This window comes from Eucyclogobius newberryi, unplaced genomic scaffold (assembly GCF_026437365.1).
Source record: "Eucyclogobius newberryi isolate DKJ021-1_F unplaced genomic scaffold, fEucNew1.0.hap1 SCAF_6, whole genome shotgun sequence".
Lineage (NCBI taxonomy): Eukaryota > Metazoa > Chordata > Actinopteri > Gobiiformes > Gobiidae > Eucyclogobius > Eucyclogobius newberryi.
In genome coordinates, this window is record NW_027316278.1 from 35,237,924 (window position 1) to 35,256,544 (window position 18,621).

Sequence of the window (18,621 nt, forward strand, 5' to 3'; positions counted from 1 at the left end):
TAAAAATAAAATAACATATTTTTTGTTCAATATATAGTCCAAAATGTCAACCTAACTGTAAAGATGTTTTTTCATCTGTCTGCTTTTGTCATATTTAACTTTATTTTGTCTGTCAGAAACTTGCATTTCATAAACAAACTTGAGGAACAGTAACATAAAACAATGGGAATGAAAGAAAATGATAGATTGTCTTGTCTCACAATATGATTGTAACACTAAAATGTAATATTGTGACATCACTACTGCATGCGCCTACTTCCTGCTTCCCCCTGGGAAACCCTGCATAGCACTGCGTACCCCTTCTCACATGAGAAATGTGAGAACCAGTCATATGCCCTTTAAAGTCTATACGGCAGGTCAGACACACATTTCACTAAGATGCTATCCCACCAAACTAAGTCCTAATTAGTAAAACAGGAGAACCTGTGGTATAGACTTTAAGTAAAATCAAATATTTATTTAAAATGTATTTACTATCGGAACTGTTGAACGTCTGTGTCGGACATTCTCTGGAATTTTCACAAATCTCCAAAAGTAAAATGATCAGCGTCATTCTCCCTTTGCTGTTCATCCAACCACATTACAAGAGACTACACCACCGATATTTAACCCTCAGCTCAGTTAAACAATGCAGGATGGGAGGGCATCTGACAAACTGACACATCAGAGGGATGCTGGGAATCTGGCCGGGTCACTATGGTTACGGCTCCGCTCCCTCCAATCAGCTGTGAGTAAAACGAGTGGGCACCGAAAACAGAGCTCCCACGTAAAACCCGCCTTGCACCAGCGAACACGAAAACAAACACAGCACAAGTACTGAGGATCCAGGGAGTCTGGTCCTGGTTTAGACCTGCTTTAGACCTGGTTTAGACCTGGTTTAGATCTAGTTTAGACCTGGTTTAGTCCTGGTTTAGATCTGCTTTAGACCTGGTTTGGATCTGGCTTAGACCTGCTTTAGACCTGCTTTAGATCTGCTTTAGACCTGCTTTAGACCTGCTTTAGTCCTAATTTATTTCTGATTTCGTCCTGGTATAGACACCTTCAAGAAACATTTTGTAATCCAAGTTTAGGCCTGGTTTGGTCCCGTTTAAGCCGTTCAGTCCTGGTTCATTCATGGTTTAATCCCATAGTTTAGTCCTGTTTTGTCCTGAATCAGTCCTGGTGTAGTCCTGGTTGGTTGACCACATCAACCAACCTTTTATTTATAGAGCCCTTGTGAAGCACTTTGGTCACTTTAAGCACTGGTCACTTTAAGCACTTAAAGTGACCAAAGTGCTTCACAAAAAAATAAAATCAAGACATTACACAACATAAAACTAAATAAAAACAAACTGTACAAAATAAAGTGCCATTACATTACATAGTGTTAAAAGTCAGTCTGAATAAATACGATTTTAGCTTAGATTTAAAAAGATTCAAATCTATGATGGTGCGCATGTCAGGGGGCCGTTTATTCCAGAGTCTGGGACCAGCGACAGAGAAAGCTCGATCACCCCAGTGCTTGAGTCTGGCTCTGGGGACGTCCAGTAAAAGCTGACCTGTTGACCTTAGAGTCCTGCTTGGGTTACAGGTGCTCAGCCAAATAAGGTGGTGCCAGGCCATTTAACGTTTTAAAAACAAAAAGAAAAAATTTAAAATCAATTCTTAAAGAAACAGCCAGTGAAGAATAAAAAGAACCGGGGTGATGTGCTGTCTGGGTGTGTTGATTAAAAAACGCGCCGCAGCATTTTGGACAAGTTGAAGGCAACTGAGGGCAGACTGGGAGACACCAGCATAAAGTGCGTTGCAATAATCTATTCTTGAGCTGATAAAAGCATAAATAGTCCTTTCAAGGTCGGTGCAATTTAAAAAAGGTTTGATAAAAACTTGATCTAACCGCACTGTCAATTTTTTTTTCCATTTTTAAATTATTGTCAAAAACAACACAGAGATTTACGGTCGATTTTATCATGGAAGACAAGTTATTGGAATTAGACAGCACAGAATTACCAAATAACAAACATAACAAACACTTTCTCAAGAACTTTAGAAATAAAAGACAAGTTAGGTCTAAAATTTGACATGACATTAGTATCAAGTTGTGGTTTCTTAAGAAGGGGTCTCACTACAGCATGTTTAAGAGAATCCGCTTATCCTGAGCTGTGTTAATAAAAAACTTGAGGGAGGGACCCACAGTGGAGAACACTTCCTTAAAGGCGCAATGGACGATTTTTCGGCGATTTGAGAACGCAGGCGGAAGTGCGCGTGCGGACTGATACAACACACACGTGCGTTTGTTTATTTGCGCGACGGATCGTATCGCATCTCTCGTCTCCCGTAGATTTCCGTCTACTTCTGAGTCAGCTCGAACTGTCTTTCTCCGTCTTCATTTTGCCCCGTACACTGAGGGAACTATATTATGATAGATCCATGCGCTTAGACACGCGGAAACGTGGGGACGAGCCACACGTGGCTGCAGGTGAGCGGTAGGTGCGTGTTATGATTGATACGTGGCAGGACTAATCGGCAGTCCACGCCACGAGGAAATAAGACTCGGATTTGTGCCAAAAAAATCGTCCATTCAACCTTTAAGCAACTTTGTGGGGAAGGTGTCCAAAGGACAGTTGGTAGCTCTCATTTGTGTTACTATTGTGAGGGAGGAGAGTGAGACTAGTTCAAATTGGTTGAACATTGCAGTATGTACAGCAGTAGCGGGCAAGACTGGACATATGATGGAACTGCTCAATTGTCTCACAGACAGCACTTTGTCAACAAAAAAGTGTAAAAAGTCCTCATGTGGAAACAGAAGCATCAATCATTGATGTGTGTGGATTCACAACAGAATTTATGGTATTGAACAACACACAGGGGCAGTGACCATTACTACAAATAATACCAGACAGATATTTGCATTTGGCCTCCTTTATAGCCTTTTGGTAGAGTGCAAGGCTGTCCCTCAGTATGACCAGAGACACGTGTAATTTGTCCTTTTTCTACCGCTGCTCCTCCTGCCTACAGTGCTGTCTGAGGTCCCAGGTAGAGTCATTTATCCAGGGATCGGGCCTAGGCTTGGAGGACCTGGGCCTAAAAGGAGAAATAGTGTCAAGGATCCCAGAGCAGTTGGAATAAAAGGCAGACAGAAAACTATCCGGGAACTCTGGAAGAACATGCTCATCAAGGACAGAAAACTCTGTGTCCATAAAAGCAACAGCAAAGCTGTTGTTAAGTTATTATATGACAACAAGAGGCTGGGGCAAGTGGCTTGCTGACTGGTGATGGGGACATTACTTCAAAAATAATGGCTAAATGATCAAGAAATGTATTGTAATTCTAGCTTTCTTGGTTTTGTCCTATAGTTTAGAACTGGTTTTAACCTGATTTTGACCTGATTTCGACTGGTAGTGGGTCAGACTCCTGTGTTTCAGTGGCAGAGTGGTTCTCCTGGAGGTAGTGGGTCAGACTCCTGTGTTTCAGTGGCAGAGTGGTTCTCCTGGAGGTAGTGGGTCAGACTCCTGTGTGTCAGTGGCAGAGTGGTTCTCCTGGAGGTTGTGGGTCAGACTCCTGTGTGTCAGTGGCAGAGTGGTTCTCCTGGAGGTTGTGGGTCAGACTCCTGTGTTTCAGTGGCAGAGTGGTTCTCCTGGAGGTAGTGGGTCAGACTCCTGTGTGTCAGTGGCAGAGTGGTTCTCCTGGAGGTTGTGGGTCAGACTCCTGTGTGTCAGTGGCAGAGTGGTTCTCCTGGAGGTTGTGGGTCAGACTTCTGTGTGTCAGTGGCAGAGTGGTTCTCCTGGAGGTTGTGGGTCAGACTCCTGTGTTTCAGTGGCAGAGTGGTTATCCTGGAGGTTGTGGGTCAGACTTCTGAGTGTCAGTGGCAGAGTGGTTATCCTGGAGGTTGTGGGTCAGACTCCTATGTTTCAGTGGCAGAGTGGTTCTCCTGGAGGTTGTGGGTCAGACTCCTGTGTTTCAGTGGCAGAGTGGTTCTCCTGGAGGTAGTGGGTCAGACTCCTGTGTGTCAGTGGCAGAGTGGTTCTCCTGGAGGTAGTGGGTCAGACTCCTGTGTTTCAGTGGCAGAGTGGTTATCCAGGAGGTTGTGGGTCAGACTCCTGTGTGTCAGTGGCAGAGTGGTTCTCCTGGAGGTTGTGGGTCAGACTCCTGTGTTTCAGTGGCAGAGTGGTTCTCCTGGAGGTTGTGGGTCAGACTCCTGTGTGTCAGTGGCAGAGTGGTTCTCCTGGAGGTTGTGGGTCAGACTCCTGTGTTTCAGTGGCAGAGTGGTTATCCTGGAGGTTGTGGGTCAGACTCCTGTGTGTCAGTGGTAGCGTGGTTCTCCTGGAGGTTGTGGGTCAGACTCCTGTGTTTCAGTGGCAGAGTGGTTATCCTGGAGGTTGTGGGTCAGACTCCTGTGTGTCAGTGGCAGAGTGGTTATCCTGGAGGTTGTGGGTCAGACTCCTGTGTGTCAGTGGCAGAGTGGTTCTCCTGGAGGTTGTGGGTCAGACTCCTGTGTGTCAGTGGCAGAGTGGTTCTCCTGGAGGTTGTGGGTCAGACTCCTGTGTTTCAGTGGCAGAGTGGTTATCCTGGAGGTTGTGGGTCAGACTCCTGTGTGTCAGTGGCAGAGTGGTTCTCCTGGAGGTAGTGGGTCAGACTCCTGTGTGTCAGTGGCAGAGTGGTTCTCCTGGAGGTTGTGGGTCAGCCCCTTGTGTTTATCAGTGGCAGAGTGGTTCTCCTGGAGGTTGTGGGTTCTTTGTCCAGACTCACTGAGCAAACATAAAGACCACCTCAGACCGCACATAAAGTTTAAAGTTCAGGCTGTTAAACCAAACAAAAGAAATCAGTTTAAGACCAGAGCACACAAGAAAGATTTAACTCCTGTCGTACTGTGACAAGAACATTTGTAATACTCACACAATATTCACAGCAGGATGATTAACCTAAACGTTAAAGGTTAGAGTTAAGGACATATACATTCTAAATATTGCAAAGGAGGCAAAAGTGAAGTGGAACATAATGTGATTTTACTGGAAAAACTGGGATTGACCTCAGAAAATCACAAAATATAAAAAATGCAGATGGTTTTGTCAAAGTTAAAGCACTCAGACAGATGTGAGTGTACTTCTCTACATTTGAGAGCATGTATCTGTACTTTTTACTGCACTACATTTCTGAATGGGACTGAAAAGCGTTAAAAACCTTGCCATCAAGGTTTTGTGTTCAGCCCCGGTTTTGAGCAAACTAAAATACTGTATAAACTTAAAATTCAAAAGAAACATTTGGATATGAATTTCTATTGTTGACCAAAAATCAGCACAATTCACAATCAAAATCACCACATTTAAGGCTTTAACAGTTCTCAAAATGTTTTACTTAAAGGTACCTTTAACAGGTACTTTGAAACTTTAACTTAAGTAGATTTATGTGTTACCTTTACTTGAGTAATTAAAATGAGAACTTCTTCCACCACTGGTTAAACAAATTATAGTTTTTAAATAATAATAATAATTATAATTATTTATTACAACAACTTAAAATCATTACCATTTAGATCTGATGTCGGTTAATACTATCCTGTCTAAAAAAGCCTACGGGCCAAAAATTCCGTTAAAAATAAATAATAAGAAAGAAAATGTGTTTTGGTCTGCATTGATTTGCAGCTACTACAGAATTTTAAACATTCAGCATCTAAGGGTCTATTGTTCTGCTTTTGAATGTTCAACAGTATGGCATTAAATGTATCTCCACAGGTCCGATCTGTGGAAACGCGACTCCACTCACAGTGACAATGTATGTTTTCAAGGTATTTTTCAGCAATAAAAATCCTGTGATTGAATACATAGAGAATAGGCCAGTTTAATACTCTACTGTGGAACATTTCAGGGAAAGCGATAACATCCAAGGAGACAAGCAGAACAGTGACATATTTCTTTAAAAGTAAAAGTGTTTTTGTTTTGGTGGATCAGCGGCTCGTTGGCCGAAGTGGAGTCTTATCTGAGGCTTGCAGAGACACTGCCACGCCCCAGTGACGTCACCAGTGCAACAGACGCTCTCATTGGGCAATTATGATGTCGCCTGCAGAGTCTGTGGGCTTCAGGAAATCCTGGTTTGATCCAGATATAGTTATGAATCTGAACTTGGCCTGGGCTGGTCCACACTCGGGTTTAGAGCTTTACTTAAACCACAGCAGACAAGAGCCAACAACCAGCCCAGTCCAAACCAGGACTAAACCAGGAAGCAGGTCTAAAGCAGGTCTAAAGCAGGTCTAAAGCAGGACTAAACCAGGACTAAAGCAGGTCTAAAGCAGGTCTAAAGCAGGAGTAAAGCAGGACTAAAGCAAGACTAAATAAGGACTAGAGCAGGACTAAAGCAGGACTAAAGGAGGTCTAAAGCAGGTCTAAAGCAGGTCTAAAGCAGGTCTAAAGCAGGACTAAACCAGGACTAAAGCAGGTCTAAAGCAGGTCTAAAGCAGGAGTAAAGCAGGACTAAAGCAAGACTAAACAAGGACTAGAGCAGGACTAAAGCAGGACTAAAGGAGGTCTAAAGCAGGTCTAAAGCAGGTCTAAAGCAGGACTAAACCAGGACTAAAGCAGGTCTAAAGCAGGTCTAAAGCAGGTCTAAAGCAGGACTAAAGCAAGACTAAACAAGGACTAGAGCAGGACTAAAGCAGGACTAAAGGAGGTCTAAAGCAGGTCTAAAGCAGGTCTAAAGCAGGACTAAATCAGGACTAAAGCAGGTCTAAAGCAGGTCTAAAGCAGGAGTAAAGCAGGACTAAAGCAGGAATAAACAAGGACTAGAGCAGGACTAAAGCAGGAGTCTAGGGTCAGATGGTGCTACACTTTACAGTAACAGACTGGGGGCCTCTGTGGCTGCTGGACACTGATAACAGCCTGAAAGTCCCTGTGTCTCACAAGCTCTTATTGTGTCCAAACTGTGGCCCGGGGGCCAAATGTGGCCCTATGACTAATTTAGACTATCATACCAGGCACACGCACACGATTGTGTGTACAGCAAGTACTTAAAGTTAACAAGTATAGTACTTTCCACAGACATAGCCACAAAGTGCTTCACAGAGGCAAACCAGATAACAAATAAATACAAACAGCACAGTGTACAGTAATAGTAAAACACATTTAGTATGTGCCTGGGTATGCTGTAACACAGACCATTAACTAGAAAGATCAGACATTGTAGAGACTTCATTTAAGCACTTCCCATAGATAAAGAGTTTGAATGTAAAATGTTACACAGACATACTACAGTAACACACACACACACACACACACAGACCTGTGTATGAGCCCAGCCTTAAAGGCGGTATGGCCGATTTTTCGGCGATTTGAGAACGCAGGCGGAAGTGCGGACCGATACAACACACACGTGCGTTTGTTTATTAGCGCAATGGAGCGCATCGCATCTCTCGTCTCCCATAGATTTCTGTCCACTTCTGAGTCAGCTCGAACAGTCTTTCTCAGTCTTCATTTTGCCCCGTACACTGAGGGAACTATATTATGATAGATCCATGCGCTTAGGCACGCGGAAACGTGGGGACGAGCCTGACGCGGCTGCAGGTGAGCGATAGGTGCGTTTTATGATTGATACGTGGCAGGACTAATGATTTATCCACGCTACGAGGAAATATGATACAAAATTTGCTGAAAAAAATCGTCCATACCACCTTTAAGCTGTTCAACAAACTCATTGCAAACAATCAAATGTGATGGTTAAGAATGACGGCCCTTAAAATGTATATTATGCAGTGTTCTCGCTGGGCTGAAGTTGAAGGATGGCGGTGGGGCGCCGAGGGAGAAGTGAGTTATCTATCGCCGTGCGTCGCGCCGGTGAGCACCGTGCGACGCCGTGCGAGCGCCGTGCTGCGGTGCGACGGTGATCTTAAGATCGCAGTGCGAGCGTTGTAGTCCTTTTCGCTCGCGCCGCCTGGGCATGAGAATGGCGGTGACCAGCCGAGGCATGGCGCCCCGCCATGCTAAAACCCCTCAGCGAGAACACTGATTTATGTAACTGTTTACCGTACTATTGATAAAAATAAAAAATGTAAGTAAATATTTGCTGATAAAAAAAATTAAGAATTGTGTACAGGGAAGGCGGAAGTGGCTCAATAAGATTTTTGCTTCTGCCAACTCCTTGTTTCTTATGTTTGTTATCAAGTTCAACAATGTTCAAATTTCCCAAATAAATTAAATTACTTTTTTCTGGCTGGTGATCATTTGGGCCAATCTGGAAATGATCACAGGTAGAACTATATAATGCAAATTTTGCATTTTGATAATTGTAAATTTCGATATTGATCTAAAATTGCTCAGTGATAAAAACAGGTCCATTGGCTTCCTGTTTAAAACTGCAGAACTGATAAGTTCTGTCAGTTCTTTTTCCGATGTTAATGCTCCTGAGCGTGTTTAAAATGTAACCTGTGAACTGAATCTGGATTTGAAACATAAATCTCGGGTTCTCACCTAGCTTAGACAGGCTTTGTTGAGCTGCTGTTGAATCTGTAGAATTTATCCGTCAATATTACGAGTTCATCAGGGGCGAGTCAACATTTATGCATGGGAGCATACAAGCTTGGACACTTATTTTTCGAAAAGGCCTAAGAAACAGAAAACGAACACCATCATCGAGAGCCTAGTGATGCAACAGTTAAGCTAATAGGTCCCGCTGCGGCTAAGACCCCTGCGTCCTCGTATAGCCGCTAACGGGGATCCAGATCCAGAGAAGACCAGAGGCAAGATAGACCCAGTGATTTTGATGGCTCAGCGGGAGATAAATGATAACATTACAAAGTCATTAGATGCAAACATTTATGCAGCCCTGACTGGTGTGCGGGATCTAAATTCCAAAACTGACTAACTGGATAACCAAGCCACAGCAGCTGAAAAGAAAATCTCTGAATTGAAAGACACGGTACCCTGCAGGGTAACATAATGAGTCAGGTTCCCGCTCTGACGGATCACGTGGACAACCTGGAGAATCGTAGTTGCAGAAACCATCTGTGGATTGTCGGTCTTCCAGAGGACAATGAAGGGAAAGATGTAGTCAAATTTATGGAGGCTTGAATCTTCAACGTCTACACAGCAATGAGAGCGCAAAAAAATAAATAAATGAAAAAGCGCAAGGTCTCAACAATGAGACCAAAGATGACATATTTGTACTCGTCCAAAGAACTAATAATGGATAGCGTGTTTACTTAAATGTATAGTACAGGAAGTGACCTCACTTTCTATACTAAATTATAGATCTGATTGCAAACCACTCTGAGGGAACCCTTGTCTGTGGCAGTGACTGGAACGTGCATGTTCATCTGACATTAGAAATCTCAAACTCAAGTACTTGTAAATCTATAAATAATACATTTCGCAAATGAATACATAACATTGGATTAATCCATATCTGGACAGAGATGAATCCTAATATTCGCCAATATAAAACATGTTCCAATCCACCTAAGATCTATACTAGAATAGACTACTTTAAAAAAAAAAATCAATACAGCAGTGTTCTCGCTGAGGGGTTTCGCAGGTGGCGCGAATGAAAGGCACCCCGGCGCTCGCATAGGGATCTCAAAGTACTATGCTCGCAAGGTGATCTTAAGAGAGCGCCTTAGTACTTTTTTAAGTACTTTTCGCGAGCGCCCATCCTTCAACCTCAGCCCAGCGAGAACACTGATACAGATAGGTCAAAAATGACCCATAAGTACAATAGATCTATGTGATCATGCCCCTACTTAAATCACTATAGATTTGGAAAAGGAAAAACAACAAAAAAAAAACACACACACTTTGGAATCTACTCAATGCTCAAAAGCTTTTGAAAACTGAACATGCCAGAAACAGGAACATGCTAAATATAAGAGGTGAAATGAATGATCTGACCTTAAAAGAAACATCAAATTGCCTACAGATGATGTTCTACTTTATTTGACCAAACCAGAAATGTTCATACTTATTGTGATGCATTTCCTTCATGATATTGGTCCAATGTCTTGATACAAACTGAATGTACAAAAAACATCTCTCTTACTGGTGACCCCCTCTGTCCTTTAGAAAAATCAACCCATTTAAATGGCAAATGGAATCCCTTTAATATTTAGGTGTAGTCCTCCATAAAGAACTGTCAACTATCTTGGAAAAAAACTATATTCCTCTTTTCTCCACTATAAATAAAGACCTTGAAAATGTTATCTTATCCCATACCTCCCATCCCATATTCCATATCCCATAAGTATTGACGATAAAAATGTGTTTCCCTGATTTCTATCTATTTCAGACTCTCCCAATTTCCATCCCCAACAGGCTATTCAATGAGTGGAATAAAACAATCCCAAGATTTGTATGACAAGGCAAGAAAACCTCAAGTCAAAATTCCTTGAATCAATCAAAAGAAAACAGTGGTTGGAGTGTACTTTTTTTGAAAAATGACTTTATCAAATCAGAGCGTAGCTGTACTACTGTGACCCAGAATATGAAGCTCAATGGAAAAATATTGCATAGTATGATGCCGACAAATCCTGTACAGGCTTTACTGGCAGATGACAAATCTGTGCTTATTTTTTCACCAAACAGTACTGACCAGAGGTTCAAGGTCTGGATTGAAAAAAATATAAAGGCTTTTCACCAAATTGTAAAATAAACTCAAATTAAAAGCTTTGACGTGTTGAAGGAATCTTTTGCCTTGGACAGAAAGGACTTTTATAGGTATTTACAAATAAGGAGTAATTATAACCAACAAATTAAATAAAGCAAGAACCATTATAACCCTCTGACCAAAATGTTTATCAAGGCTTATAAATCAGAACTTTCAAGTGGAATAATATCTAAATGACATCAATGTAACAATAATACGGACAATTCTTCCGCTAAATCAAATAAAAAACAATAGGAAAAACCCTTGTTTTGACGGACGAAGAGTGGGAAAATGGAGGAGCACAAAACCACATTGTTGGAAAAATGTGTCACATTTTTTCTAAACACCATGTCAAACTGCTCACTATTCACAAGGCAATGCTAACTGTTGGAGAAACTGTGGCAGCAGGAGGCAAACCATTATCATCACCACCTCACCAATGATGTTCCTACGGAATGGGACTCTTATTTTAATTTAAATGTACCGTGATTTTGTTTCTTTTAATGTTTAATGCTACTTGTGATCTTTTTATTTTGGCTTTCGCTTTCTGGTCATGGTCAGTACTGTTCTGTGTTCTATATTCAATCTTCTTTAATACAGTTTTTCTCGATTGCTTTTACCTGCTTAGGTAAACTAGAACCCACTTGGTCTTCATGACAGCAGAACTCTTCTCTTGCGAATGTGTTCATATGTTTTCATTGGGTTCACACATTTCTCACACCCTTTTGCTATACAGTTAACACAGATGTCATTCAAAAACCCCAAACTCTATTGGTTTTCCCGAGCTAAACAAAAGGAAAACATCTTTTCACAGGTGGTATAGATTCCTTGCATAAGTCTAAATCACTGATTCACCTGTGTGAAACTCCTTTGCACAATTCTTCAATTAGCAATCACTCACTCTCCACCTATATAGGTGCCCAGATGCCTTGCCAGAGAAAATATCGAATGCGATGTGGATGAGAACCTGTGGCCCTTTCGTCTTGAACGAATAGACAATGACTAATTTGAACTCAGTTGTTACTGTATATTCCCATATTTTTCCTATTTTCTCTGTATTTCAGTTTTAAACCAAAGTTTTGAGAATAATGGAATGGAATTGTTTCTGATTTTTAGTATTTGTGTAAAGCATAACTATGTAAAGCAAGGAAATGCCACTGGCATGTCAACAGGCTGCACTAGTTCATATTGATGGCAATATTTTTTATTTTGTTGTCCATCGTGAATTGATTGATTAACGAGTGCTTTTGAATTGGCAACACGTTGTAGTGTTTGAAGGCAAGATTTGCTTTTGTTGCATGTTTTAAGTGTGTTGAGAGAGTAACAGCCTTTTGCAAGCAAAATGTGTAATTTTGTCCAGAGTGCTTTTGTTCAGACACAGGTGTTAACTGTTCTGAGAATGTGATATCAGAGTTGACGCAGGTAATTTGAAAAATAAATAAATAACAGACATAAACATAAATCACAACTATAATCACTGTGTGTGTGTGTGTGTGTGTGTGTGTGTGTGTGTGTGTGTGTGTCAAAAATCAGGTGTCTTGCTCATGGATGGGCACAAAGAAAATGTGCAGAGCAACAAGAACTCAGAACTACCTACTACACTCAGTCCAGATTTAGTCCCTGTTTCAGTCCGGTTTTAGTCTAGTTACATTCGTTGTTTAAGTCCAGGTTTAGTCCTGCGTTTAATCCAGGTTTGGTCCCCATTTTAGTCCAGGTTTAGTCCCTGATTCAGTCCAGGTTTATTCTTGTTTCAGTCCAGGTTTAGTCCCGTTTTAGTTAGTTATTTATTTCAAACCTGCATATGACATAGTTTACAACACATTTTTCCAGCAATTATACATACAGAATAACTGCCTGGTCCTTAGTCCATGTTGAGTCATTTTTTTGTCCAGGATTAGTTCAATTAGGTTTTAGTCCAGAATGCGTATTTAGTCGATGATGAATCCCTGTTTTCGTCCATGTTCAGTCCCCGTTTCAGTCAAGGTTTTATCCAGTTTTAGTCCTGTTTTAGTCCAAGGTCAGTCCTGTTTCAGTCCTGTTTTAGTGCAGATTTAGTCCTGTTTTAGTCCAAATGTATTCCTGTTTTAGTCCTGTTTTAGTCTTGTTTTGGTCCTGTTTTAGTGCAGGTTTAGTCCTGTTTTAGTCCAAGTTTAGTCCTGGTTAAGTCCAATTTAAATCCCTGTTAAATCCATGTTTAGTCCAGGTTTAGTCCTGTTTCAGTCCAGGTTTAGTCCAGGTTTAGTCCTGTTTTAGTCCTGGTTTATTCCTGTTTCAGTCCAGGTTTACTCCTGTTTTAGTCCTGGTTTAGTTCATTTTAATTCCAATTTCAGTCCGGACTCCCGCAGTGCTCTGTTCAGCGGCAGATGCTGCAGAGTGAAGCCGCACTGAGAGTTACATAAACCGGCTCGGTGCGCCTCTTAATCCGCCCCCTCCCCGCCGCCTCCTGCCGCCACTTGCCGCGTTATTCCCGCTTCGCCCCGTAGACTCCGCGTTTACATAATTCCGCGCTGCCGCCTCTGCAGAAAGATCCGGACACTTCAGCGGGACACGGCCTGGAGCGCACCCGGAGCACACGCACTCTGCACCTGGCTGCTGCGCTCGCCTCTCCCCGCTGCACACGCATCAGTCTCCGGATGTTTTTATCTGATTAAACCCCAGATAATCCCTCGCCGCTTGAATGTATTGCGGCTGATCTCCGCGTCAATGGAGTGAATTGGTTCGCCGACTCCGCAGAGGATGGATCGTTTTAGTCAAAGTAAACACGTTTTAGACTAAATCAATAAAGGAGGTTTGCAGTGTTTAACCGTAACGTCCTCCGCACTTTACAATTATGTTGCAGTTGGAGCGAATTTGCCCCGTGAGGAGCGCGGACAGCGGCTCTTACCTGGATCCAGCGGCCGAACACCTCCAGCGGCTCCGCGTCTCTGCTGTGTGAGGCTCCGGGACTGTGAACGGGAGCGTGTGCGTGTGTGTGCGTCTCTCTCTCACGGGGCCCGGGGCCGGTGCGTGCTCGGGGAGGGAGGGGCGCGAGGCTGCAGTGAAGCCGCTGGAACAGACTCAAAAAACATAACATCAAAACACGCGAGTTCATGAAAGCCAAACTATTCTAGACCCGGGACTACTGCAAATGTGTTCAGTTGTGTGGGTGTTTTGCTATGTTTACTACACACTATGCCAAAAGTCTTTTCTCTTTTCATATTTTGGTTACATTTCCTCCCAAATAACATAAATATATTGCATTATTTCATGTCTCAAAAGTGTCAACAATCCATCTATTTTTTAGATTTATATGCCCTAAATATACATGTTTGGCAATTTGTTTCACACAAAAGCTTTAAAAAAAAAATACTATATGATGTAATAACTTGTAATAACATTTAAAATGTTTAAAATGTATATCTATAAATTCAAGTTTTTCTTTTCAGTCCCCATACTTTCCCTCCTACTTGAATTATATATTGTACTGTACAATATTAAAGGATTTGAACATTTGTGTTTCTTGCATCACATATTTTGTTTTTGTACTTTTTGAGTCTGTCCTTTAAAACATGCAGAACATCTGATCTTTCAATCTGTTTTGTTCTTCATTTTACATTAAAACAATACCTGGGTCACTCATGGAACTATAATACATCCATGGGGTCATCATAACATCTAAAGGAAAGGTCAATTCTCAATGAACAAAGGCTTAGTTCATAATGAATTTATCTTATAAATCATGATTCAAGCTTAGTGACTATTTAAGGTCACCTAAAAGTTAGAGTTAGGAATTAGGGTTAGAGTATTAGTCAAGAATTTAGTTCTAAACGATTTGTTCACTATGAATCAAGTCTTTGCTCATGCTTTTCCAAGGCAGGAATAAGTGTACTTCATTAATGAAATTCATCATGTCTTCTTTTTAATTATTTATGTTTTGTTTACAAAGACAAATCAGGTTGTTGTTTTTTCCCTCTGACATGCTTCTGTGAGCATCTGTCACCTTCCTCAGAAGCGTCATCCAACTGCTGTGACGCGTCTTGAGGAAGGTGACAGATGCCATGGAAACATGTCAGCGTAAAAACACAACTTGATACATGAAACAAACAAAAGAATAAGTGCAGTTATTATTGTTGGCAAATAAAAAAATATGTGTTGATAGAAAATACTTGTTTGTTCGCTTTTAAAGACAGGAACAAACAAATATATAGCCAGAAGCAGCAATGATCGCGCCCCACAACCCAAGAGGAGCAAAGGTGCAGGTGTCTCAGTGCAGCCCTCAGAGTTCTCCACTGAGACATCTGCACTGAGACACCTGCACTGAGACACCTGTACTCTGGTGGCACAGAGACCAGAGCTCAAAAACGTAATTACATCTGTGGGTACATCTTAAGAAGACCAAATTAACATTGTTGGAATCAGAAGCAGAATCAGAAATGGTTTATTGCGATTGTCAATGAACAGAATTCACAAAAATAGAAACATAAAACAATGAACAGTGATAAAACAACCTATATAAATCCTAAAGAAAAACAATTCAAATCTGCTATAGGATGAAAAAAAATAGGCTTACTATGTACACCTAAAACACTCCACTGTTCAGGTGAGCGGGTCCGTTTAGGTGAGGGGCATTTCTTATTTGAGATATGTTGATTATGAGGTTTCCAGCAAATTCTTTTATCGATATTCACTGCAAGGATTTTATATTCACAGACCCTCTCAATGTTAATAGCCTCTATCTGAACAGTCACTCGCCTTTTATTTTCCAAAATATAATAACTTTACTTTTGTTTAGGTTTAAGGATAGTTTGTTCTGCCTGAACCATTTGACTGCTTGTAATAGTTGCTGTAGATTGTCTCCTGACCCAAATATGTTTGTACCATCAGCAAATATAAGGGAAAACATCCGGATCTATACTTATGACACAAATCAGGGAAAAATGTGTGTGTGAGTGTTTGTATGAGGCTCAGAGAAAGAGCCGGGAAGACGAGCTTGTAAGCAGAATATATAAAACAAGAATGAAGTTAAACTCAACTCCATCTATGAATCATATCAATACAGTACAATATGGTAAGAGCTAAGTGTTCTTTAAAAACTGTGAGGAGCTTCATGGATGACCCTTGATGACAGTCACCACAGGGGGCAGTGTTGTGAGCTCTGCAGCATCACTGAAACGTGTGAAAGGAACTCGGTTTAACGAGAGAAAGGCACAAGACTGAGACGCACTTTAACGAGACGAGGCAGACGATGAGAAGAGACTGAGCTGAATGCATTTCCAGGTCAGACTCTTTCAGACTCATTCAGGCAGAAAACTCAGCACCCAGTGGCACCCATAGGCACCCATAGGTGACCTGCTGCAGTGAATGAGAGCCTGCACATTAAGGATGCGGCTCTGAGACCGGACTAGTCTCTGATTTTATTATTTTGTTTATTTATTGTTTTTATTAGTTTGAATGTTACAAAGGTTTTCTGACAATTTCATTGATTTTCTTGTTAAGAGTAAATACAAAACCTGGAATAAACAAGACTAAATCAGAAATAACAACTCCAGGACTACACCCAGTCTAGGTTAGGTCTAAGTCAAGTCAAAAACCAAGATTGAACCAGGGATAGGGTTAACCCCCAACACCTACTAAGGATGGTTTCACACAATAGAGACTGGGACTAAACCAGGACTAAACCAGGTCCAAACCAGGACTAAACCAGGTCTAAACCAGGTCTAAACCAGGCTTAAACCAGGTCTAAACCAGGTTTAATCCAGGTCTAAACCAGTTCTAAACCAGGTCTAAACCAGGTCTAAACCAGAACTACACTCTCCACAGTTCATAAACTATGAATTTAGAGGTAAAAAGGGTGTCAAGATTATTAGGTTAATCGATAATAGCGATTATTTCGGTAACAATATAATAGATTTCTTAAAAATAATAGTGACATTTTAGAAGGAAAATTATTATTATTTTTTTTTTTTAATTAAATTTATAGAAAACTAAATAAACTAAATGAGTTATTTTTTAGTTCAAATGTGACAAATTTCAGCTTAGTTTTCAAAAAAGAACTATAAAGTGCTTTTTATCTTGCTGGTCACATATTGAGGAGCGGTAATGTTACGAAAACAAGAAAAATTAAAGCCGCAAGCGGCAATGATCGGCCCTCGCCAAGCCGCCGCCGCTACGCCGCCACACCGCAAGAGGAGGTGGCGCTAACGCGCCCCAATGGTCCTTTTATTACGCCTACTGCTGAATCTGTGACGCTGTCACATCTTCTCCCCTTTGTTTTACCATCAAAAAGCAATTTTATTTTGAATTCTTGGCAAAATGTGCGGCTTTGCCACACAGAGACCGTGACTTTTTGAATAAAAATGTGGATGCCTTTTGATGGTCCACCCCTGAAGATGAGTCTCACCAAATTTCAGGTTAATAGGGCTAACGCCCTGGGAGGAGTTTGTGAAAGTATAAAGTGTAAACATGTTCTGGCGATTTCCCCATTGGAATAACATGGGAGGTTTTGGTCATCGCTACGGCAAAACCATAACAATTATGACATGGGTCTCATTGACTTTTTTGATGGGGATGCTAAAATTGAGTTGTGTGTCAAATTTCATATAATTTCGCAAAACTAAACATTTAACATCCATATAAAATCTGTAGGGGGCGCTGTGGCGCCAAATTAATTTATTTCACTTCAAGTAGGTTTAGGGCAAAGAGTTTAACAACTGATTCTAATTTGACGCAATTCGGACTATATCTGCGCAAACGGCAGAAATGTTAAATTTGGAGATTTCTGAAATTCTAGCTAAAGTTTGCGGCTTCACCGCACAGAGACCGTGACAGGTATCAATGTAATTTGAATAACTTTTGAATATCCCACTCCTCAGTACCATTTTCACCAAATTTCAGCGTTTTAGAGCCAACGCCCTGGGAGGAGTTCGTAAAAGTACGACGTTTGGAAAAACTCGAGTCATGCTTAGCCATTTTTTAACCAATATGGCCGACATTTGGTTGGGCGGACGGCGTTGCCATAATAATATTTTTTACTTCTCTTGTCACCATCTACCTCTGCGCCAAATTTCATGATTCTACGATCAGATTTTTTTTGGGTCATTTCCTATCTCTCAATGCATTTTTGGTACATTTGGGGGCGCTGACGCGCCAATTTTTTATTTTAGAAAAGGGAAATAGCCAGAATGTAGAGAGGCACGATTTTTAGAGGTGTGCACATTTTTGTGACTTTTCGTCAATGTTCACTGGGTGAAAAATAGGGGGGTTGGTCCCGAGAAGAAGAAGAAGAAAGAAAGAAAGAATAATATTCCGATGCGAAAACAATGTTTCCCATTTTTCAAATATCATAAACTATACATTTAAGGTGTGGGTCCCTGGTCACTGACGGGTACTTTCGTTAATTTTGAGTGGGCTCCGCCCACTTTGTGTTTTTGGCCCTCTATACAGTAATAATGTTAAATTTTTGCATTACATGCTTATATGCACGGAACATGCAAGAGATGGGGAACGTATTCCTGAGCTACTTAGCGCAAATGAGTGCTTTATATGGGGATGAAATGTAAAGTGCTCGTTTAGTGCGCACTTTTGCACGGGCTTCGCCCGTTTACAACGGTAATGTTCCATTTTCCTACTACTAATTAGTATGAACGGGGCGTGTGTGAGTGAAGGAGTGAGTTAGTGAGTGTTTGGAAGTGGGCGAGCGCTTCGCGCTTCGCGCTCGCAGCCATGCTTCGCACGGCCTTATGAGACTAATAGGCCTCTCGCCAGCTTGTGGCGCTCGGGCCTAAAAATGGTGGATTTTATTATTGTTTTGGTCGTGATGTAAACGATCACGAATAATCGTTAAATCGTGATGTTTATTCTCACAATAGTTGTTACACTAACATTTGAAATCGTGACATCCCGAATTTAGAGGAAATGTTTTCAATATTTGAAATACAAACTTGGCCTCTGTGAGTCCTGAATACAAACAAACATCAAATCAAAGCTTTTACTGAAAACAAATATAATGCAGATTTATTCTTAATTACAAAAATATTAGAC

At 41.3% G+C, this 18,621-nt stretch overlaps 1 protein-coding gene across 3 annotated transcripts in view; it reads right to left on the minus strand.

Annotated features, from left to right (window-relative positions):
* Positions 1-13,579, minus strand: part of LOC140346751 (dematin-like) — a 30,230-nt gene extending 16,651 nt beyond the window's left edge. For all 3 annotated transcript variants that reach the window (XM_072432936.1, XM_072432937.1, XM_072432935.1), the window contains exon 1: positions 13,487-13,579. The gene's annotated coding sequence lies outside the window, so the exon portion shown is untranslated. The remainder of the gene's footprint in view (positions 1-13,486) is intronic.
* Between the last annotated feature and the right edge of the window lie 5,042 nt (positions 13,580-18,621).